Source organism: Triturus cristatus, chromosome 7 (genome assembly GCF_964204655.1).
Source record: "Triturus cristatus chromosome 7, aTriCri1.1, whole genome shotgun sequence".
NCBI classification, from domain to species: domain Eukaryota; kingdom Metazoa; phylum Chordata; class Amphibia; order Caudata; family Salamandridae; genus Triturus; species Triturus cristatus.
Window position 1 is genome coordinate 43,259,593 of NC_140590.1, and position 24,611 is coordinate 43,284,203.

Here is a 24,611-nt window from a genome sequence, read left to right on the forward strand (position 1 = left end):
CACAATATACTCTAAATGGCAGTGCTGCACTTACAATGTTTAAGAATGGACTCAGACACTGTAGGGGTACAGGGCTCATGCACCTGTACCCTCACCACTGGTATAGGGCACCCAGCTAGAGGGGTGACTGGTCTATGCCAGGGCAATGGGTTGTAGGCATGGCACTCAGGGATGGGTGCTATGTCGACTCATCACTTTGTTTTGCACCAAAACACCCAGCCTGCAATGGCAGTGTGTGTGTGTAAAGGTACAGGGTGTGAGAAAGTGGCTCTGTATTGAATATGCTACTTACCAGTATGCATCTGTTCTTGGCATGTAGGGCTGCTGACATTCATATCTGTGCATAGATCGCCGCCTAGTGTTGGGTCCGGATGTTTGCACGTTGTTGTCCTGGAAGAGTCTTCGAAGTATCCTTGGATAGGTGACTCCTCCCCTGGACTACAGTGCGCATGGGCATCCTCTCCATCCTCAGATTGTTTTTCGCCATTGTAGCAGTGATGGAGTAGATACAGAAAGTGATGACCATGCTTGCAGTAATTCTGAGAGCTGCAGCTGCGACAGGCGCCGGGGAGGAGGGAGGGCGATATGAATGTCAGCAGCCCTACATGCCAAGAACAGATGCATACTGGTAAGTAGCATATTCAGTTCGAGGCATGTGGGCTGCTGAATTCATATCTGTGCATAGAATACATAGCAGTGCCCTCTATTAGCGGCGGCCACCCGTGTCAGCTGCAGCGGTCTGAAAAAGTGTCTTGAGAACAGCCTGTCCTACAGCTGCCTGCTGTTTTGATTGCACATCTACACAATAGTGTTTTGTAAATGTGTGTGTAGTGGACCATGTGGCTGCTCTGCATATATCATGCAGGGGAATATTTCCTAGGAAGGCCATGGAAGCCCCCAACTTACGTGTTGAGTGGGCTCGTGGTGGAATAGTTAATGTGCGTTTTGCCTTTTGATAACAGATTTGAATACACTTAACTATCCATCTGGCTATCCCTGCTTTGGAGATGGCGTTACCTTTGTGGTGTGGGGCAAAGGCAACGAACAGTTGTTTTGTCTTCCTGAATGGTTTAGTCCTGTCGATGTAGTACATGAGGGCCCTCCGTACATCTAGTGTATGTAGTGCCCTTTCTGCAACAGTTTGTGGGTTTTGGAAGAAAACGGGCAGTTCAATAGTCTGATTCATGTGGAACTGCGATATTACCTTGGGCATGAATTTGGGGTTGGTACGTAGTACGACCCTGTTGGCGTGAACCTGAATAAATGGCTCTTGAACGGTTAGTGCCTGGAGTTCACTAACTCTTCTTAGGGAAGTGATCGCTACTAGGAAGGCCACTTTCCAGGTAAGGAATTGAATCTCGCATGAGTGTAGAGGTTCAAAGGGTGGACCCATCAGGCGTGTGAGGACCAAGTTGAGGTTCCACATTGGAGCCGGTGGGTGACTAGGTGGAATGACCCGTTTGAGCCCTTCCAAGAATGCTTTGATGGCAGGCACTCTGAATAGAGAGAGGTGCTGCCTGGTTTGCAGGTAGGCTGATATTGCGGTCAAATGGACACGTATAGAGGTGTACGCCAGATTGCATCGGTATAGGTGTAAGAGGTAACAGATGATGTTGTGGATGGATGCGTCCAGCGGGTTGATGTCATTATTACCGCAATAAATGACGAACCTTTTCCATTTGGCTGCATAGCAAGCCCTGGTAGTGGGTCTCCTGGCCTCCTTGATGATGTCCATACAGTCAGGTGGCAGGTTGAGATAGCCAAACTCTAGGACTTCAGGAGCCAGATCGCCAGGTTCAGCTGTTGCGGATCTGGGTGCTGAACCTCTCCATGGTTCTGCGTCAAATGCGCGGGTTTGATCCGCAGCCTTTGATGCGGCACCACGGAGAGTTCGAGGAAGGTGGTGTACCACGGCTGGCGTGCCCACGTGGGAGCAACTAGGACGAGTGTCAGGGAGTGTTGTCGTAGTTTGCGAGCCACCAGCGGTATCAGCGGCGCTGGGGGAAAAGCGTACGCAAATCTGCCGGACCAGTTCATCCATATCGCATTGCCCTGCGACTGCGGATGTGGGAATCTGGCGGCGAAGCTTTGGCATTTTGCGTTTTCGCTTGTCGCGAATAGGTCTATCTCTGGATGACCCCACTGCTGGAAGTACGGTTGGAGTACTGATGGGTGTAACTCCCACTCGTGCATCTGGTGGCTGTGTCTGCTGAGCAGATCCGCCATCTGGTTGTCCTTGCCAGGGAGGTGTTCCGCCATGAGGAACATGTTCCTCTGAATGGCCCACTTCCACATGCTCTGAGCCAGATGAGACAACTGTGGAGAGTGTGTTCCTCCCTGCTTCTGTATGTAGTACATGGCAGTCATGTTGTCCGTCCGGATCAACACGACTTTGTTGCACAGATGTACTTTGAATGCCTTCATGGCCAGGAAGATTGCCATCAGTTCCAGAAGGTTGATGTGCATCTTCTTCTGTTGTGTCGTCCATAGTCCCTGCACTGTGTAGTGGAGTACATGAGCTCCCCATCCCTGGAGAGACGCGTCCGCTGTCAGTACTATTTGCGGAACAGGCTCTTGGAACGGTCGGCCCTTGCAAAGGTTTTGTGGATTCCACCAATGCAGAGAGTTGTATGCCCGACCGCTCACCAACACTAGGTCTGTCAACTGTCCTTGAGCCTGATTCCACTGACGTGCTAGGCACTCCTGAAGTGGGCGCATATGTAACCTCGCGTGCGGGACTATGAAGATGCAGGAGGCCATCATGCCTATCAACTGCATAAACACTCGCGCTGGAAGCGAGTGATTGTGTTTGAACTTGGAGATCAGCAGTTGTATGCTGTTGATCCTCACTAAATTTGGCTGAGCTGTGGCCGCCAGAGTGTCTATAGTCGCACCTAGGTACTGTTGTACGTGTGCGGGCTGGAGATGGGACTTTGGGTAATTTAGTGAGAATCCCAGACTGTGAAGAAGGTGAATGGTGCGGGACATGTGGCTTGCACATTGCTGGGCTGACTTCGCTTGAACGAGCCAGTCGTCTAGGTAGGGGTAGACGTGTATATGCTGCCTCCGTAAATGTGCTGCCACCGTAGCTAGGCACTTCGTGAAAACCCTGGGCGCTGTTGTCACGCCGAAGGGAAGGACCTTGAACTGATAGTGCTGCCCCTGAACAGTGAACCTGAGGTATTTTTTGTGTGAGGGGTGGATGGGTATGTGAAAGTACGCATCCTTGAGGTCCAGTGAGGCTAGGAAGTCTCCCTGCTTGAGAAGCGGAAGGACTTGCTGTAGGGTGAGCATGTGAAAGTGCTCCGAAAGAATGTACTGGTTCAGGGGTCTCAGGTCTAATATAGGCCTGAGCGACCCGTCCTTCTTTGGAATTAAAAAGTAGAGGGAGTACACCCCTGTACCCTGCTCGTGGATGGGGACGACCTCTATAGCGCCTTTTAGAAGCATACTTTGCACCTCTTGCTGTAAGAGCGTTAAGTGCTCTGAGGACATAGGACGGTTTCTTGGTGGTATTGTGGGTGGAGTGGAGGTTAACTCCAGACAGTAACCATATTTTATAATATCTTTGACCCACCTGTCCGTGGTGATGGAGTTCCACGTGGACAGGAACCTTTGTAGTCTTCCCCCGACAGGTGTTATGTGGTCGGGAGGAAGGGAGAGGGCGTCACTGCTTGTTCTTGGGGGAGGACCTGGTGTTGCCGTAGCCACGTCCTCTGCCCTTTGTACTGGAGCCACGATATCCACCTCGTGTGTTTTTATCGTAGGTGGTCTGTGTATTGCCTTTGTTATACGTTGGTTGTGACCCCTGTCCTCTACCTGACCCCTTGTTTCCGGGGCGACGAAAGGAGCCGCTCCGAAAGGACTGAGTTTGGAGGGCGCCCATGGACTTTGCAGTGTCCGTGTCCTTTTTTATCTTTTCGAGGGTGGTGTCAACCTCTGGGCCGAATAAATAGTCGGGGTTGACGGGCTGGTTCAGTATGTTATTTTGTACCTCAGGCTTGAATCCTGAGATTCGTAGCCAGGCATGTCGTCGCAGCATGACGCTTGTGTTTATGGCCCTGGCAGCCGTGTCTGCAGCGTCTAGTGCACATTTGATGGAAGCATTTGTGAGTAGCTGCCCCTCTCTGATAAGAAGTTCTGCACCTTCTTTGAACTGGGCAGGGAGATGTTGGAGTAGTTGTTCCAATGTATCATAGTGCGCTCTATCGTAGCGAGCGAGGAGCGCTTGAGTGTTGGCTATGCGCCATATGTTGGCAGCCTGGGCGGCAACTCGCTTGCCGGAGGTCTCTAGCACCTTGGACTCTTTGTCCGGGGGAGGAGCGTCACCTGTCGTTTGCGAGTGTGCCCTCTTGCGAGCATTCGCTACGACGATGGAGTCGAGTGGTTATTGTCCTTTGATGTAAGTAGGATCCCCAGGTGCTGATCTGTATTTTTTATCAATCCTGGGGTTTATCACTCGTGCCCTGGTGGGTTCCTTGAAAATGTCTTTAGCTGGTTTGAGGACCCCCTTCAGCATTGGCAGAGTTTTTACATGCCTTTCTGAGGATGCAAAAGTGTCCATTAGAAAGTCATCCTCGATGGTATCTGAGTGAAGCTGTACCCCATGGTTATTTGCAGCACGTTCAATAAGAGCGTTGAAAGCCGCAGTATCCTCCGTGGGAGATGTTTTTGCCCCATAGAGTTGTGGGTCCTGTGTATCGAGAGGTGCACTGGGGTCTGCAGGGTCGCCCCAAGTTTGATCAGGGTCCTGCTGGTCATCAGGGTCTGTGTCTACATGGTAGGGTGCTTGGTCATCCATGTAGTCCTCCAATGCATCCGTGTCGGAGCGCGTGGGGGAGAACCGGCGTGGATCCTGGTAGGAGGAATGGAACGGTTCATAAAGGAGAGGTTCCGATTCCACCGGCAGCTTCCTTTTTAGTGGGATCCTGAAAGGGTCCAATGGCGGTTCCGAAGTTATTCTTCGGTCGTGGAGAATCATCCTGCCAGTGTCGGCGTCGATGACCCGTGACGGAGACGTCTCGTCCGGTGGAACCGAAGTCTGGGTAACCCGTGTCCTGAGTTGGAACATCCTCGGGATTGTTGACGGAGGCAAGCCGAAGGTAATGTTGGCTGGCCCCGTAGAGGTTGCTGGAGCTCCGATCGGGCCGGAACCCGACGGGTCTTTGAGGGCCGCTTTGGTTTTGTTGCTTTGCGTCGCAGCAGGCCGCACTTGGGGCGCCTTCGAGGCTTTGGCACCGGGCAGGTTCGTAGAGCCGGGCGTGGATTTTTTCGGTGCCGGCGGGTCCTCGAGTCGAGGTGTGGAGATCACCGTTGACGTCCTCGATAGGTGAGGCATCGACGTCGTCGAGGGAGCGACGCGAGGCGAAGCGGGCGGTATTGCCCTCGGTGTTGTTGGCGTCGGTAGCCGAGTAGGTTTCTCGGTGCCGATGGCCTTTTTCCGCTTGTCGACTCCGATGTCGCCCGATTCCAGTTCGGCACCGAAGTCCCTCTTGGTGCGGTCGGTGCCGACGCGTTGCGTTGGCGTCGAAGGCGTGGAAGGCCTCGATCCCACTAGCGCTACTTTCAGTTTCGGTTTCGTATGAACCGGAGCAGCTTTCGGTTTTGTGGTAGGGAAACCAGCTGGCTTATGCAGCAATGGCTGCTGCTGAACGTCCGAGGCCGGGCCCGAGGGCGGGGCCGAAGAACTACGGGATGGGTCTCGGGTAAGGCCCGAAGGCGATCCCTCGACCGGAGCCAAAGGCTGTGGCGCTGGTGTTTCTTCGGTTTGAACAGGTAGGCCTTGTTCATCATTGGAGCTACTCTCTTCGGCCCCTAAGGCCTCCTCGTCGTCTCCTACCTCGGTGTCGTCTTCACCTCTGTGGAAGAGTGACTCGTCGCCCTCGTCCGATCCGGGGTCGTGTTCGGAAACGGGACTGGAGGGTATGACTTCTAATTCTTCGACGTCGGCCTCGTCGAAGATGTCTGTCGGGGCCGGTGCCGCCTGCTGCGCCTCGAGTCTCGCCGCTCTTCGGTTCCTTAGAGTCTTTTTGGAACGGAACCGGGCACAGGCCATGCATGTCGATTCGTCGTGGTCCGGCGAAAGGCATTTGTTGCACACCGGATGGACGTCTATGTGTGGGTACTTCGCATTGCATACCGGACACCTTTTGAATGGCGTCCTGGATTCCATCGTCGAAGTAGTCGATGGACAGGTAAATGCGAAAGAAGTCGGCGCTGAAAGTTAGTAAACTAGCAAAATGCTATCGAGACCCGATCGATAAACAGTACCGACGCGAACTAAAGGCCTTTTGGCCTCGACCAAATATTTTCCTAACTTGAGCTAAGATAGCACATCCGAACCCAATGGCGGAAAAAAACAATCTGAGGATGGAGAGGATGCCCATGCGCACTGTAGTCCAGGGGAGGAGTCACCTATCCAAGGATACTTCGAAGACTCTTCCAGGACAACAACGTGCAAACATCCGGACCCAACACTAGGCGGCGATCTATGCACAGATATGAATTCAGCAGCCCACATGCCTCGAACATACTGTTCCCTAATAGGTACAGGGTGTACAGAGTCCACAGTCCCCCAGAGGCTGATAGAGGTCAAAGTTAGGTATGACCTTACTCTCAAAAGTGGTAGCTTGGTCGAGCAGTAAGGCAGTACCAGAGGACAGTGTAAAGCATTTATTGTACACACTCAGTCAGCAAATGGTTTCACACACTCAATAAATGAACTCTAGGCCAATGGTTTATATATATAAAATATATGCTTGTTTTATTTTTAGAACCACAAAGGGAGTAAAAATATACTTTCTCAGAATGAGAGGTTGAATATAAATACTTTTGTCTTAGGCAATAAATTTGTGTAAACAGTCACAGTTGGTTGCAATAAACAATCCTATTTCCTAAACATAACAATGCATTGAGCTCAATGGTAAATTCAGGTTATTTGTAATAAATTACTTTTCAGATTACTTTTGGAATTCCAGGTCTGGCTCCTAGAACCAGCCTGGGGTCAGTATTCAGAATCAAGTGATGAAAGTCGACTTAATAACTGTAATGATTTTTAAATAATATTTAGCTATTTCAAAAGTTAGCACTTAGAAAATATTTCACAGAAAACATTCAATGGATCTCTATGGCAAGAAATTCAAATTGTAGGTAGAGTACTTTATCGTTACTTTAGTAATCCAGGACTGGGTGCCTAGACCCAGGACTGGGGTCCTTATCAAAAGCAGGTAAGTAATTTCGTTTGCAGAAATGGTACGATTTTAAAAGAATATTTCAAATTTGCAAAAGTAGACACTTAGAAGAAATTTCACAGAAAAGCAGACAATGGTTTCCTATGGGAGAAAAATGAGTTAGAGGTAAGTATAGTTGTGAACACTTTTCAGAGTCAGGGCTGGGCACCAAGATCCAGCACTGGGAGCTCACCTAGGAGCAGGTGAGTAAATTCGTTTTTGTCACTTGGCTGATTTTTGGTGAATTTTTGCAGTTTTGAAAAGTTCACACTTAGAAGATTTTTGAGGAAAAAGTCAGTCAATGTTACCCTATGAGGAAAACGAAGTTAGCGGTTTAAGGGTAAGTACTCGACTGGTAGTGTTGAAATTCCGGGCATGGACTCAGGGGTCCCCCAGTGTCAGGTAGGTACAGTTGGTTCACCCTCAGCGGTTTCAGGACGGCCGGGTGCAGAGAGAGTTGGGCCCAATGTTATCCTATGAGGGATAGGGGGGCCTTGGTTGGTGGCTGCTGTCTGGCAAGCCACGCGGCTGTGGGAGCTGGGCTCCTGGTCACTTACTCAGGGCAAGTGGGGAAGTAGGTTAGTGTAGAGAGGGCACTGCCAGGGCCACTCGGGCGGCTGGGTGCAGGGTGCTTTTGAGCCTTAGGGCGCTCAATGGAAATCAATGGGAATGTTCCGGTTTGGAAAGAGGCTGCAGGCTCGGGGACGAGGATGTTTCAGGTGCCACCACCACTTCGAGAGGTAAGTTGGGTAGTTGTAGGTTAGGTGGGTACCCCGGGATTGGGCACAGGGGGTCGCAGGGCGCCGGGTGCAGGGGTGCCTTTTGACGTCGGGAATCTTACCCTCTGGTTGATCGCGGTTGGGGTGGCACTTGGTTCTGAGGCTGCAGGCTTCTTCCGGGATGTCGAGGGGGATCCTTGGGTGCCGGACTCTGGGTCACAGTCGCCGTGGGGTCGTCCTCTGGGTCTTTGTCCACTCCGGCACTGGCCAGGCTTGGCTGGTGCAGAGTGTGATGGGTCCGCGGTCCCGGGCTGGTGCCAGGGATAGCAAATAGGTTTCTTGAGTAGAGCCTCTACTCGTGGGAGTCCCATGGGTTTTAGAGTTCAAAGGTAGCCAGGTCCTCCGGGGTTTTTGAGGTTGCTGGCCACAAGAGATGCCGCGCTGAAGCAGGAGCAGGTTCGAGGGTCGACAGGCCGGTAGGGCTGGGGCCAAAGCAGTTGGTGTCTTCCTCTTTTTAGCAGCTGCAGGGCAGGTCTTTGTTCTTCTTGCTCTTCTTGTAGTTTCGAATCTGGGATCTGGGGAAGGAAGGTTCAGGGGGCCCCTAAATACTAGATTTAGGGGCGTTACAGGTAGGTGAAGGCCAGGGACCAATGGGTCCTTGTCCTGGGGTGGGTACACCCCCTATCCTGCCTCTCTCCTGTGGGAGGGGGGCAGTAGCCTAATCCTGATAGGGTAGGGCCTCCCATCTTCAAGATGGCGAGAGCCCGGAGATGTGCTTCACCTCGCCTCCCCCACCTGAGGGGTGGGGTGGGCAGGCTGGCACATCCCCTGTCCTTGTATGGGGTTTCCGGCCAAGCTTCCTGCCAGAGTGGGGGGTTGCAGTGGCCTGGGGAAACTCCAACTGGCGGCATGCCTTTGAAGCTTCCCTTTGCTCATCCTGGGGGAGGAGATTTCTCACCTCACCCAGGATGTGCATTGTTGCAGGCCCGGGAGAGCAGGGGCTCTCCCACCCAGGGGTCCAGCAACGTGTCTGCTGTGTGGCAGCCTGGGCAGCCTCAGAGCAGACGTGGATTGTAGGTTAGCTGTAAGGGGGCATCTCTAAGATGCCCTCTGGGTGCTTAGTACATTAAATCCCACACTGGCATCAGTGTGGGTTTAATGTGCTGAGAAGTTTGATACCAAACTTCCCAGTCTTCAGGGTTGCCATTATGGTGCTGTGGAGCTCGTGTTTGACGAGCTCTCAGCACCATGTACTTGTAAACGGCAGCACTGTACTTACAGTGCCCAGGAATGGACCTGGGTACTGTAGGGGCACAGGGCTCCTGCTCCTGTGCCCACACCATAGGCATAAGGCACCCAGCCAGAGGGGTGGCTGACATATGTCTTGGCAGTGTAGGTGATGGGCATGGCACACAGAGATGTGTGCCATGTCGACTCTCTGTTTTGTTCTGCACCCAGACACTCAGCCTGCAAGGGCAGTGTGTGTGTGTTAGGGTACAGGGCCTCTAAGGGTGGCACAATGAGTGCTGCAGCCCTTAGAGGCCTTCCCTGGTCACAAGGCCCTGGGTACCTAGGGTACCATCTACCAGGGGCTGACATGTGGCCAGGGTTTGCCAATTGGGAGTTTGTGTGTTTTAAGGAAGGAACATAGGCCCTGGGCACCTGATTGGCAGGAGCCCAGGGCACAACAAGGAAAAGTGCATCAGCTATTAGGCAAAAAAAAAGGGGGGGTTACTGCAATAGAAACCCACTTTCTTACACAAGCCCCCCCCCAGCCCAAAGGCCAGGAGACTTCTGCCAAAGCTGGGAGAGTCTACCTAGTCTTTCAGGCGAGCAAGAGTTGGAGAAGTGGTTTGAAAGTTGCAGGGCCTACTCTGCCTTACATCCTTCTGCCTAGGTCAGTCCCTTTGGGGAGCTGGCCTGTCTTATTAGTTTCAGGACCTAACTCCCAAGGCTTCTCTCCTTGTCTTTTACTGTCCTGGTCCCAGCTTTCTATTTTGGGTTTAGAGGTGTATACCTCGGTAGTTTCTAACTTAGCCAGGGCTAGGCCCAGCTTACCCACAGAGGCTACCCACGGCTTGAGCAACCCCACCATGACCAATAAGGTCAGGGGGCCCGACTTGCTATTTGGCAGGGGGTTAGGCCACCATGCCAAGGATAGGGCTGCCATGAAGGCTAACACCCAGCAGAGGCTGCTGACAGCTGTCAGTGCCCAGAACCACACCTTTAGCTCCTGACTGGCAAGTGAGGGGGCTATTTTATAGTTCTCTTTGGGTCCTGGCTGTTGGTCTGTTTGAGGATAGGGGGTCCCTACTCTTGGTAGGGAACACCCCTCCTCTACCCCTTGTTCTGCCACCTGAGGAGCCACTAATTCAGGCTGGACAGTTGCCTGACTAGTCAGGTCTTGCTGTTGGCTAGGGGGGGCTTTACCAGTGCCATTTTGGGAGTTTTCCCTTACTGGGATAGAATCTCCCTGGCTCTCTGGAACTGTGGCTAACAGTTGCCCACCTTTCCTACCCTGTTTCTTCTCACTCTTTTGGGACTCAGCTGCACTGACTGCAGGTTGAGCCCCCACAGGTTCTTTGGGCGAGGCCTGGCATTGGGCCAGCACCTCTCTTTGGCTCAGTTCTACATCTAAGTGATCATTCCCCAAGAGACAATCAAGGGGGAGGTTTTTACTGACTATCACTTTCCTCCATCTAAGGGACCCAGCTGTGGCTAGGGGCACTATAGCCCCAGGCCTAACAGTGACTTCCCCTGGGACAGTTCTTACCCTTCTTGTTTCCCCTGGGACATATTGGTGTGGGAATACCAACCTGTCATGTACCACAGTGGGACGCGCTCTTTGAAGACCTTACCTGTGACCTGGCAAACTTGCTGCTGCTATCGCCGTGAGGGGAACGGCCCTGCTGCTGGGGAAATCTGTGCTTGTCACTTCCCGAGGCCACACCGTGAGGGAGGAGAACTACATTACCCAGAGGCCCTGCTGCTGGGCGCCCGGCTGTGAGGAGATCAGCCTGCGCCCAGCCTGTTTAAAACCCACACAGGCTCAACGCGGCGCGGGACGCGCTCTTTGAAGACCTTACCTGTGACCTGACAAACTTGCTGCTGCTATCGCCGTGAGGGGAACGGCCCTGCTGCTGGGGAAATCTGTGCTTGTCACTTCCCGAGGCCACACCGTGAGGGAGGAGAACTACATTACCCAGAGGCCCTGCTGCTGGGCGCCCGGCTGTGAGGAGATCAGCCTGCGCCCAGCCTGTTTAAAACCCACACAGGCTCAACGCGGCGCGGGACGCGCTCTTTGAAGACCTTACCTGTGACCTGGCAAACTTGCTGCTGCTATCGCCGTGAGGGGAACGGCCCTGCTGCTGGGGAAATCTGTGCTTGTCACTTCCCGAGGCCACACCGTGAGGGAGGAGAACTACATTACCCAGAGGCCCTGCTGCTGGGCGCCCGGCTGTGAGGAGATCAGCCTGCGCCCAGCCTGTTTAAAACCCACACAGGCTCAACGCGGCGCGGGACGCGCGCGGACGACGCCCGGGCCAAGGGCGGGCCCGTCCTTGCCCGTCAGAGCCCGGAGGAGTCTGGTCTGGGCCACACCTCCGACAATTGAAAGCAGCCATCGATCGCTGCGCAGGTGAGCGCCACCCGCCCCCATTGTTATTCTATTCTATTCTGACATTGTTACTCCCCTGTAATACTGTTGTATAGCCACTTTGAAAACCATGGGGAAGCGCACTAACGCTACGGTTACGAAATCAACTACTACTTGTATTGAAAATATGTTGGAAAGGGCAGTTAGCATCGTAAGTAATGAAATTGAACTTACGGAGAGGCGGCTATCTCTCGGTCTGGGACAATCTGCTCCACTTATTGCACCACTTACCGGATTCACTGACGAGACTTGTGACCTATCCGCTAACAATTCCATAGCCCCTGCTTCAGTTTCTGAAGCGGCATGTGACATTATAACATCAGATTCACCTGTACCAAACCCAGATGCTAGAAACGTACCGACATCTACTATGGGGGCCAAACGCAAAAGGAAAGTCGGAGAGATTGCAAGCGTGAAGAGAAAACAACCTAGCCGACCCTGCTCTACACGCTCGACCCTAACCTCATGGTTTCACCCATCCACTAATCAAATATCTGAGGACATTTCTCTGGTTGATATGATCTCCCGTACGGTTGGAACACAAACAGACAATAGTCGCCCTTTTTCCACTACTGACAATGATTTTGAAAACAGAGTAATTGATACTAGTTATCTAGTAACTGTTATTACAGATCATATTAAGCCAGTTCTCGATAATTTCCTCTCCTCTTTACAAGACCATATTAACGGCCTGCTGCTTGTTCAATTTCCTAATCCGGTACCACAGCCTCCGAACGTGGTACCTCAAGCAGTTGCCTATACATGTGACCGTGCCGATATTGGCGGGCGAAATGCTAATATTCTCTCAAATAGTAAATGTATTCCCCAGCCAAATACTGAAGTGACACCCAATCCAATTCCGGGACCTAGTAATTGCGTGACTTGTAATAAGATTCGCACCTGTCTTGATGTGAGAAATATTAGGGATGCCAATAGCCCTTTGGACCGTGTTATTGAAATTTCAGATGGTAATGTATCAAATAACAAGTCACACACCATAAATGTACCCATAAACCAAATAAATAAAACCATACAAGAGGCCGATACTAACCCAAAGCCAACAACTAATCTTGTGGGCAACAAGGAGGTGTTAAACCTGCCCCCTGAGGCATGCCCATACGTCGTAATTTTAGCAGGTGTTCCCCCCTTAAGAGAAGATCAGTTTGAGTCCTGGGAGCAACTACGCTGCAAGTGCGTGGATTGGCTTACCAAACATAAGAGATTCAGGCCCTCATTGATCGGGAACATAATTATGGTACGACGAGTAGGCTGGTTGGGGACTTCACCCAAAGATATCGATGGTGACTGCATTATCATCAATTTTCGACGACAATCAGTGGCTAAAACTATTTTGACACCCCAGATGGAACAGATGGGTCAAGATACTAATATCTGGGCCCTACCTTTAGGTTATTTCTATAAACCTGTATTTGAAGTGCCACCCCGTAATATACATGATTACACTACAACTTATAACAGATTTACCCCGTTGTCGGGCTTGGACTGTCAAGATTGACTGCGTACTCAGTGAGTGAATGCTCCAAGAACTAACGCTACAATCCTAGTACCAACCCAAGATAGTCCCCATGCTCGCATATTGGATATATTAGACACCAGGGAAAATAATCAGACACTTAAAATCTTAAGTTGGAATATAGCTGGTTTGTCATCCAAGCTAAATTTAGTGGATTGGCAAGCATTAATTAATCAGCAGGATGTTGTTATGTTCCAGGAGACTTGGGCAACCCAGGATTTGTATATGGAGGGGTTTGAATGTTTTAATATCTTGTCCCCCATCCCCACATCAGGCAGACCTGCTGGAGGTCTGTCAATTTGGATTAATATTAAGGCAGGTGGTCGTTTCAGAATTATACCTACGAACAGCGACAAATTTCATGCAGTTCTTTATATAAGGGGAGTTTCATTTTATTTGATAAATTTTTACAATGATGATTTTAAAACTGTGCCCAATATGAACTTTTCATCTCTGTTTAATTTTGTTTTACAATTACAATCTAGTACGTGCGATGACCAAATTATGGGTATATGTTTGGGCGGTGATTTTAATGTTAAGATTCACAAAGACATTTTTTCTGCTATCCGACTTGACACACAAGTTCCTCTGAGTCAACGAGGGGAACAACTAGTGAATCTTTTAAGTTCCCATAATTTCCGGAATGTTATGCAGATTGCCGATCCCTCCCCCCCTGACAGTAGCGCAATTCCTACCTATAGAAGCAGAGGCTCCACTTCTATTATTGACTATATATTTGTAACCGCCTCTTTAGAAAGTTATGTGTTAAAGGCAGAGGTGATACAAACTATGCAAAGCGACCATAATCCGATTAGTACTACTCTAAGCTTTTCACGTCGCCCTGCGCATGATTTTGCGCTCGGTGCACGAGATCTGGTGGCATCAAATGACAAACTCAGAGTAGTTTGGCGCAATATTGACAACAACACTTTATTTGAAAAAATGATTAAACACCACTCAAATCTGGTGGACATTTGTTTAACGCCCTGCCTTTATAATATAAAGGTAGTTAACGCCTTTTCGGGGCTATGCTCTGGCATTAAAAATATACTGTCTAAACCAATAAGGGAGCCGAATTATGAGCTTGGTTGGTTTAATGCTGAATGCTCTGCGGCTAATAGAGCATTAAGAAAGGCCCTTGTAAGCAAACCCAGAGTGGCGTCCGCTATATCATCACTCAGGGCAAACTATAAAAAAGTTATAAAACGCAGAAAGGAAGAGCTTACTAATAACAACTGGGCAAATCTTGTGCAGGCTAATGTGTTAAAAAACAGCAAGAATTTTTGGAAGGCAGTTAAGGATATGAAATCTATGGTTAATATCCCCACACCAATTGCATGTAACATTATGAGTGAATCTTGGGAAGATCATTTTAGTAAGATTTATGCTGCCCCAATTTCCAATAATCCCAAAAAAGAATACATATACACTGGTGGGATATTGATTGAACTGTATGAGGTCGAAGAAGCAATAACTCAAAGCCTGGGGGGCAAAGCCCCCGGACCAGACGGTCTCCCTATCGACCTTATTAAAAGTAAACCTGATTTTTGGGCGCCACTTCTTACGAATGTTTTTAACAATCTCACCAACTCATCTATCCCAGACACTTGGTCAGTTAGCACTATTGTCCCAATTTTTAAGAAAGGAGACCGATCCAACCCGAGCTGTTATAGGCCAATCTCATTGATTGATAACACCCTAAAAATCCTGGGACGGGTGTTATTTAACAGAATTAATTCATGGGCTGAGGATAACAAGGTCCTGCATCGGTCTCAATTGGGTTTTAGGAGTAGGGTCGGCACTGTTGAACAATGCCTGAATCTTCACCTGATTGTCAGTAAATACACCGTAGCTAAGAAAACACCAATGTATCTGGCATTCATGGACCTTACCTCAGCCTTTGATTTTGTAAACAGATCCCAGCTGTGGAAAACCCTTTTAATTCTCGGCCTTGACGACTCATTAGTCTCCTTTTTAGCATATATACACAGAGACCTGAAAGCCAGGGTTCGCATTGGAAGGAACGGTGAGGTCTCTAAGCCAATTGAAATTGGTAGGGGGGTCAGACAGGGCTGTGTCTTGGCCCCCCTCCTATTCATTTTATACATCAATGACCTATCTAAATCTCTACTGCCCCTAACTGAGGACGTCCCTAGCATCGACGGGAATAAAATCCCCGCGCTGCTTTATGCAGATGATGCTGTGCTAATGGGGCGTACCCCTAATGCCCTGAGAGCTTTGGTCAACGGTTTTGTGGAATTTATGGCAACATTAGATCTGTGTACTAATTTTAAGAAATCATTTTTAATGTCATGTGGGACTAAGAAGTATTTTAACCTTTCTATTGTATCTAACTCTACCAGATTGTCTAGCACCAGCACTTTTCCGTATCTGGGCCAGGTCTTTGCATCTAACGGTTTGTGGAATGATCACATTGCCCATTGCAATAGGAAATTTATTAATTCTATTAATACAATTCTCAGGCTACCCAAACCCAAAAACATAGAGGTAGTGCCTGCTATTGTCAAAATTTACAGACAACAATGCATTCCAACCGTTACGTACGGCGCAGAGGTATGGGGGAACACTGCCAGCTCACCTATCCAACGAGAAGAGAACAGGTTTTGTCGCAAAATATTGGGTGCCCCATTTTCCTCATCTACATATGCTTGTCACGGCGAGCTTCACTTATCCTATATAGAGGATTTTATTAAGGCACGCCCGACATTATTCTGGCTTAGGATTTGGAAAAACCCGGCCGCACAACTGACTAGGGAAATTATCCTGGATTGTTTAAAATGTGACAGAGGGCTGGTCATATCATGGTTGGCCGGAGTCCACAAAAGCTTAATTAGCCTGAATTTGGAGCATCTTTTTATAAACCCTTTAGCCCACAACCCCCCAAGCATTAAAACTGTGGAAAAACTACTCTATGCATCGTATAAAGAAACTAGGCTAGCAGCTGAACGTAATAAAACCTCCGTTGCTAGATATATGCGAATAGAGCATGTATCCACAGTAATGCCTACATATCTCTTAAAACCTGTTGGCTGTTGGGAACGGGGTCTATTCTTCAGGCTAAGGACCGACACCATGAAATACTTACTGTCTTTTCCAACTGGCTATTCTCTGAACCTTGATCACACCCCCTGTCCATGTACCCACAATCTGAAACAATCAATGTTACATTTCTCATTCTTTTGTTCCTTCTATTTACCGCTCACGAAAAAATTTCTGATTCCGTACTTTAAATCCCGATGCGTAACTGATTATAAAATAGCCAATGAGTTGATGCTTGCAATTGATAATGATGAATTATGTTTCCGAGTTGGATCTTTTTTAAAAATGGCTGTACGTTTTCGTAATTCTATGATTTCGGACTAATTTCTTCTATGTCCAACTGTAAATAATGTTTTTTAACTGCACTTTTATGGATATGTTGTTTTTATCCGAATAAAGTTCATATTGATTGATTGATTGACAGTGTGACTGGCACAGGTATCTCTCAGGGCAGTGGCTGGGATTCCATTCACCAGTAGGTGGTGGAAGTGTCTACTTCCTTCTGGGATCTCCAGCTTGCTTCTTGGGCCCATTCCCCAGTTGAAAGCTAGGAGGACTTCCTCATCTGAGGACCCTCCCTCCCAAGCTACACTGGCAACCCCTGGGGCTACACTAGTCACCCCTGGAGCTGTACTAGGAACCTTATTTTTAGGACAGCTAGAGTCCTGGGTGTGGTGTCCAGCCTTCTGACAGTTGAAACACCATATTCTGTTGGGATCCCAATTCTTACCTTGGTACCCTGGTTTAGTTTGTGAGGTGTCTTTGGGCCCACCCTCCTGGTCAGGGTTTTGGGGGGCTACCTGGGACTCCTTTCTTTTATCCACAAGGGGTTCACTCTCTTTCTTCTGGGGAGGCTTTGGGACCCCTTGGTTCTGGTCCCTCCCAGTGGACGTCCTAGTCACCCTAGTCTTGACCCAGTGGTCTGCCTTTTTTCCCAATTCTTGGGGGGATTTTAGACCTAGGTCTACCAAATGCTGATGCAACTTTTCATTTGTGCAGTTACTCAAAATATGTTCCTTCATGAATAAATTGTACAATCCAGTAAAATCCTGCACACCATGTCCAGCTAACCAACCATCCAGTGTCTTCACTGAGAAATCTACAAAATCAATCCAGGACTGGGTCTGGGTTTTGTGAGCCCCCCTGAATCTAATTCTATACTCCTCAGTGGTGAATCCAAATCCCTCAATCAGAGCTTCCTTCATGAGGTCATAGGATCCTGCTTCTGGCCCAGAGAGGGTCAGAAGCCTGTCTCTGCAGTTACCAGAGAACAGTTCCCATAGGAGTGCCCCCCAGAGAGGTTTCTTTACTTTTCTGATATCACAAGCCCTCTCAAAGGCTGTGAACCATTTGATGATATCATCACCTTCCTCAAATTTAGGGACAATCCCTTTGGGGATTTTAAGGTCAGAAGTTTCCTCCCTATCCTTGTTTTTATTATTGCTGCCACCATTGATGGGTGCTAAACCCATCTCTCTCCTTTCCTTTTCTAGAGCCAGGAGCCTGGACTCTAGATCTATTCTTTTGGCCAGCCTCACAAGGCTGTCCCCTTCACTGGGGGGTCCCCCAGTGTTGTCTCTGGGACCAGAGCCACCTGTGTGGTCTCTAGGTGCCCAGATGCTAATTCTTGTGTTGGAGGGTATGGGTGCCATCTCCTCCCTAGGGAATAGTATGGGGAGGTTGTTGTCCACCTCCTCTGTTTCCCTTTCCTCATCTGACTGGCCATCACCATGTTCAGATGGGTGGTCTTTAGCATACTCAGCCAGGAGCTCCTGGAGCCCTTGTTTGGTTGGATGCAGACCCATTTGTAAATTTTTGAGTTTACATAAGGACCTCAATTCCTTGAAAGACAAGTGTAAGTAAGGTGTGAGGTCGAGCTCCTCCACCAGGTCCATGTTATTATTATCACTAATAGCTGAGTTTGTTTGAGACATTCTAACCTGACAGTTCTAACCCTCTACCCTGACTATAGTGACTTTTATTTTTCTAAAATTCTAATGGGACTTAACCAAGGCCCTAGCAAGACTTTTAGTAATTTGGAAAAACCAATCAGAATTCTAAAGGCAATTTTTAAGAGTTCTGTCGTGTGATCAGATGGTAACCAAGTAGTCCAACAAATGCAAGTTTGTATCCCACCGCTGATCCACCAATGTGAGAAAGTGGCTCTGTATATACTGTTCCCTAATGGGTACAGGGTGTACAGAGTCCACAGTCCCCCAGAGGCTGATAGAGGTCAAAGTTAGGTATGACCTTACTCTCAAAAGTGGTAGCTTGGTCGAGCAGTAAGGCAGTACCAGAGGACAGTGTAAAGCATTTATTGTACACACTCAGTCAGCAAATGGTTTCACACACTCAATAACTGAACTCTAGGCCAATGGTTTATATATATAAAATATATGCTTGTTTTATTTTTAGAACCACAAAGGGAGTAAAAATATACTTTCTCAGAATGAGAGGTTGAATATAAATACTTTTGTCTTAGGCAATAAATTTGTGTAAACAGTCACAGTTGGTTGCAATAAACAATCCTATTTCCTAAACATAACAATGCATTGACGCCGGGAAACCCATTGTGGGTAGCTGTGCGCGGTACAAGCTTAAATAAATAAATAAATTGAGCTCAATGGTAAATTCAGGTTATTTGTAATAAATTACTTTTCAGATTACTTTTGGAATTCCAGGTCTGGCTCCTAGAACCAGCCTGGGGTCAGTATTCAGAATCAAGTGATGAAAGTCGACTTAATAACTGTAATGATTTTTAAATAATATTTAGCTATTTCAAAAGTTAGCACTTAGAAAATATTTCACAGAAAACATTCAATGGATCTCTATGGCAAGAAATTCAAATTGTAGGTAGAGTACTTTATCGTTACTTTAGTAATCCAGGACTGGGTGCCTAGACCCAGGACTGGGGTCCTTATCAAAAGCAGGTAAGTAATTTCGTTTGCAGAAATGGTACGATTTTAAAAGAATATTTCAAATTTGCAAAAGTAGACACTTAGAAGAAATTTCACAGAAAAGCAGACAATGGTTTCCTATGGGAGAAAAATGAGTTAGAGGTAAGTATAGTTGTGAACACTTTTCAGAGTCAGGGCTGGGCACCAAGATCCAGCACTGGGAGCTCACCTAGGAGCAGGTGAGTAAATTCGTTTTTGTCACTTGGCTGATTTTTGGTGAATTTTTGCAGTTTTGAAAAGTTCACACTTAGAAGATTTTTGAGGAAAAAGTCAGTCAATGTTACCCTATGAGGAAAACGAAGTTAGCGGTTTAAGGGTAAGTACTCGACTGGTAGTGTTGAAATTCCGGGCATGGACTCAGGGGTCCCCCAGTGTCAGGTAGGTACAGTTGGTTCACCCTCAGCGGTTTCAGGACGGCCGGGTGCAGAGAGAGTTGGGCCCAATGTTATCCTATGAGGGATAGGGGGGCCTTGGTTGGTGGCTGCTGTCTGGCAAGCCACGCGGCTGTGGGAGCTGGGCTCCTGGTCACTTACTCAGGGCAAGTGGGGAAGTAGGTTAGTGTAGAGAGGGCACTGCCAGGGCCACTCGGGCGGCTGGGTGCAGGGTGCTTTTGAGCCTTAGGGCGCTCAATGGAAATCAATGGGAATGTTCCGGTTTGGAAAGAGGCTGCAGGCTCGGGGACGAGGATGTTTCAGGTGCCACCACCACTTCGAGAGGTAAGTTGGGTAGTTGTAGGTTAGGTGGGTACCCCGGGATTGGGCACAGGGGGTCACAGGGCGCCGGGTGCAGGGGTGCCTTTTGACGTCGGGAATCTTACCCTCTGGTTGATCGCGGTTGGGGTGGCACTTGGTTCTGAGGCTGCAGGCTTCTTCCGGGATGTCGAGGGGGATCCTTGGGTGCCGGACTCTGGGTCACAGTCGCCGTGGGGTCGTCCTCTGGGTCTTTGTCCACTCCGGCACTGGCCAGGCTTGGCTGGTGCAGAGTGTGATGGGTCCGCGGTCCCGGGCTGGTGCCAGGGATAGCAAATAGGTTTCTTGAGTAGAGCCTCTACTCGTGGGAGTCCCAGGGGTTTTAGAGTTCAAAGGTAGCCAGGTCCTCCGGGGTTTTTGAGGTTGCTGGCCACAAGAGATGCCGCGCTGAAGCAGGAGCAGGTTCGAGGGTCGACAGGCCGGTAGGGCTGGGGCCAAAGCAGTTGGTGTCTTCCTCTTTTTAGCACCTGCAGGGCAGGTCTTTGTTCTTCTTGCTCTTCTTGTAGTTTCGAATCTGGGATCTGGGGAAGGAAGGTTCAGGGGGCCCCTAAATACTAGATTTAGGGGCGTTACAGGTAGGTGAAGGCCAGGGACCAATGGGTCCTTGTCCTGGGGTGGGTACACCCCCTATCCTGCCTCTCTCCTGTGGGAGGGGGGCAGTAGCCTAATCCTGATAGGGTAGGGCCTCCCATCTTCAAGATGGCGAGAGCCCGGAGATGTGCTTCACCTCGCCTCCCCCACCTGAGGGGTGGGGTGGGCAGGCTGGCACATCCCCTGTCCTTGTATGGGGTTTCCGGCCAAGCTTCCTGCCAGAGTGGGGGGTTGCAGTGGCCTGGGGAAACTCCAACTGGCGGCATGCCTTTGAAGCTTCCCTTTGCTCATCCTGGGGGAGGAGATTTCTCACCTCACCCAGGATGTGCATTGTTGCAGGCCCGGGAGAGCAGGGGCTCTCCCACCCAGGGGTCCAGCAACATGTCTGCTGTGTGGCAGCCTGGGCAGCCTCAGAGCAGACGTGGATTGTAGGTTAGCTGTAAGGGGGCATCTCTAAGATGCCCTCTGGGTGCTTAGTACATTAAATCCCACACTGGCATCAGTGTGGGTTTAATGTGCTGAGAAGTTTGATACCAAACTTCCCAGTCTTCAGTGTTGCCATTATGGTGCTGTGGAGTTCGTGTTTGACGAGCTCTCAGCACCATGTACTTGTAAACGGCAGCACTGTACTTACAGTGCCCAGGAATGGACCTGGGTACTGTAGGGGCACAGGGCTCCTGCTCCTGTGCCCACACCATAGGCATAAGGCACCCAGCCAGAGGGGTGGCTGACATATGTCTTGGCAGTGTAGGTGATGGGCATGGCACACAGAGATGTGTGCCATGTCGACTCTCTGTTTTGTTCTGCACCCAGACACTCAGCCTGCAAGGGCAGTGTGTGTGTGTTAGGGTACAGGGCCTCTAAGGGTGGCACAATGAGTGCTGCAGCCCTTAGAGGCCTTCCCTGGTCACAAGGCCCTGTGTATCTAGGGTACCATTTACCAGGGGCTGACATGTGGCCAGGGTTTGCCAATTGGGAGTTTGTGTGTTTTAAGGAAGGAACATAGGCCCTGGGCACCTGATTGGCAGGAGCCCAGGGCACAACAAGGAAAAGTGCATCAGCTATTAGGCAAAAAAAAAGGGGGGGTTACTGCAATAGAAACCCACTTTCTTACACAGGGCCTCTAAGGGCAGCCCAATATGTGCTGCAGCCCTTAGAGGTATTCCCTCGTCACAGTGCCCTGGGTACCTGTGGTACCATTTACCAGATGCCGACCTGTGGCCAAAGATGCCAATTGGGTTTGGGTACAGTTTTGGGGGAAAGAACACAGGCTCAGGATACCCGATTGCAGTGACCCAGGACACACAAATTCATCAGTAGTCTGGCAAAAAGTGGGGGGTTACTGCAACAGAAACCCCGCTTCTCACTGTGGCCCTGAACCAAGAAGACAGATTCCCGCGACCTAAGAAGAAGGACGAAAGAAGACACCCAGCAGAGGAGACTGCAGAGAAGAACTGAATTGGCCCCAGCCCTACCGGTCCGTCTGCAGTTTCTAGAGATCCTGCACAAAAAGTCGCCTTGTCCTCCAGTCAGTGACCTCCAGGACCCCCGGGAGGACTGACTCCCTTCAACAAAGACTGGATCTCCTGTGAGCAGCAGCTCTGTTCAAACGAAACAGCTAAGAAACACTCCGAACCTGCTGAGGACAAAGAAACCCCACGCCTGGAATCACCACTTGACCCGATGCCTAAGGACCGAGTGCGGAAAAAGAAAGAACTGACGTCAGTGCGCACAAGCGGCGTCTAAGTAGACACAGCAAAATCATCCCGGCGACCACCACACCAACGACTGACGCGAAGTTGACCAACCCCACCTACTGACGAGCAGGGGTATTGATGAAGAAAAAAATTCTTCGGATCCAGTCTGACGCCTGGGGGTAATTCTAAGGTAAGGAATCTTGAACTAATAGTCTCTTATAGATATAGAGAAGTAAGATGCTATCTACCTTTACCTATGCCTACCTTTGGGGTTCCACTGGACTCTGTGCACACTATACCTCAATTGTGGTATAGTAAATACAGATCCAGCTTCCTACAATGACCACTTCCTGTGGGAAGTGGGCAAAATCCTGACAGAGTGAACCTAATTCCACCAAAAACCAAGATAGTGGAATTCTAGTTTTTGTGTTCACATCAGGTAGGCTACCTTAGGGGTGGAACACCTCCAGCCAGAGCAGGCATTGTGTCTGACCTCAGAGAGCGTGGGCTGTCACCTGCATAGGCTCAGAAACCTGTCTGTGGTGGCAGGCTGGTCTACACCAGTCAGCCGAGACACTAGAGCTTGGCAGGTTTTCAGGGGATACCTCTAAGGTAGCCTCCGGGTGCATGTATTAATAATTCCATCACTGGAATCTGTGTGGGTGTATTAATACGGGATTTTTTATATCAAGCCATCATGTACCTGGTGAGCTCGTAATCAGCAGTGCCTAGTATATATACTCAAGATGGCTTCCCTGTTTACTGGCAATGTCCAAGAATTGACTTGGACATCACCAGGGCATATTTGCGCATGCAGATATGTCCTCACATGTAATATAATGCACCCTGCCTTAAAGCAAAAAGGTCTGCTGTAGGGGTGACTTACATATATTGCATGTTGTGCATGTCTGCAGGCAAGACACACTAGGTGTGCCATGCCGTGTCTTCACTCTTGTCTGTACCATGCCATGCAGCCTGTAATGGCAGTTTGCATGAGTGTGGTGAAGGATCCCCTAGGGTGACACAATAAATGCTGCAGCCCTTATGAACCCTCTTTAGCATCCATGCCCTAAGTACCATGGGTACCATTTACCAGGGACTTACAGGGGTGCTAAAGGTATTGCCAATTGGGGGGGGGGGGGGGAGGGGGGAGGGGGAATTGCAGTTTTAGAGAAGGAGATCTTGTACTGGGGATCTGGATAGTAGGAACCCAGTGTACTTCTGTCAAAATTAACTAATTTAGCAGGCACAGATTGGGGTTGACCATGTCAAAAAGGAGCACTTTCCTACAGTCTGTGGGTCCTGTTCTGGATCTTTCTAATCAAAGTATTGTGTGCCTTCGGCATCAATCTCGAAGCATCGTCTTTGATCGTAAAGACCTGCAGGCCTCACAGGTCGCTTCCTCATGCTCTGAGGAAAGGTACAAGTTACACACCTGATAGAGATCGGTGCGTGGCAACTTGGGGTGGCAACGAGGGCAAACACAGAAAGGTGTCTGTTCCATCATCAAGAGGAGATCTTTTGTGAGGAACGCCGAAGAGGAACTCAGCTGACTCGAGTTGCATGGATGAATTCAAATTTGATGCACTTAACTAATAAAAAAGGTCTGTGATGGAAAAATAACGACTGTATTCAGGAAAGTAACCGAGGCCGGTGAAGGACCGGAGCAGAGGAGCACATGTCTGAACCAGACGGCAGAAGAAAACAATCTAACAATGGAGTTGAGGACCATGTGCATTACAAGCAAGAGAAGAAGTCACTATACCTTGTGACTCAAAAACCTTTCTTAGAAGAAAAACAACTTGCAAACATCTGAGCCCAACACTAAATGGCGGAATTATGCTAGCCATGTGTAACTACAGCCACAAGTGCCTCGAACATAGATTTTCCTTTGTCTGACAGGAGCTTGAAGCTGTTGTTGCGTCACTGGATGTTGAGACTAGCAGTAAAATCTGCTTTGGTGACTACTTCGTCATCGAGGATAGCAGCTTGATGCCTTGAGGCAAAGAAGTTGTGGGTAGCCTTCTAGGTTTGGAGCCCTAGCCTTGAGACTTCTCCGCAGCCTAAATGTGCTTTTGATACTGAGAAGACTCTGAGGCAGTGTCTGAAGCACACTGGTTAGACCTCTTTGGCATTCGTTTGGAGCTCAAAGCCTGACTCCCTCAGGAGAGGTGCTGAGATGAGACTCAAGACTTTGGTCGCAGCCAATTCCTGGAGGGTCAGTCCTTGAATGGTTTAAAGGGTCTCTGTGTTTTTGCTGTAGTCTGTGTCCTGGGCACAGATCTGCCCAGGGCTTCGAAAGACAATTCTTCCTTGTAGTCAGTGTCCTCTGATGAGAGGATTTCGGTACTCCAACCTGGCTGACCCTGCTAATTCCTGACTAGCCTTCTCCTGCCGTGTAAGCACCCTCAATGTCTTCA

General features: G+C 49.3%; 1 protein-coding gene across 1 annotated transcript in view; it reads right to left on the bottom strand.

Moving 5' to 3' along the window:
* Positions 1–24,611, bottom strand: part of CIC (capicua transcriptional repressor) — a 786,494-nt gene that overhangs the window by 174,290 nt on the left and 587,593 nt on the right. The gene's annotated exons all lie outside the window — the stretch shown is intronic.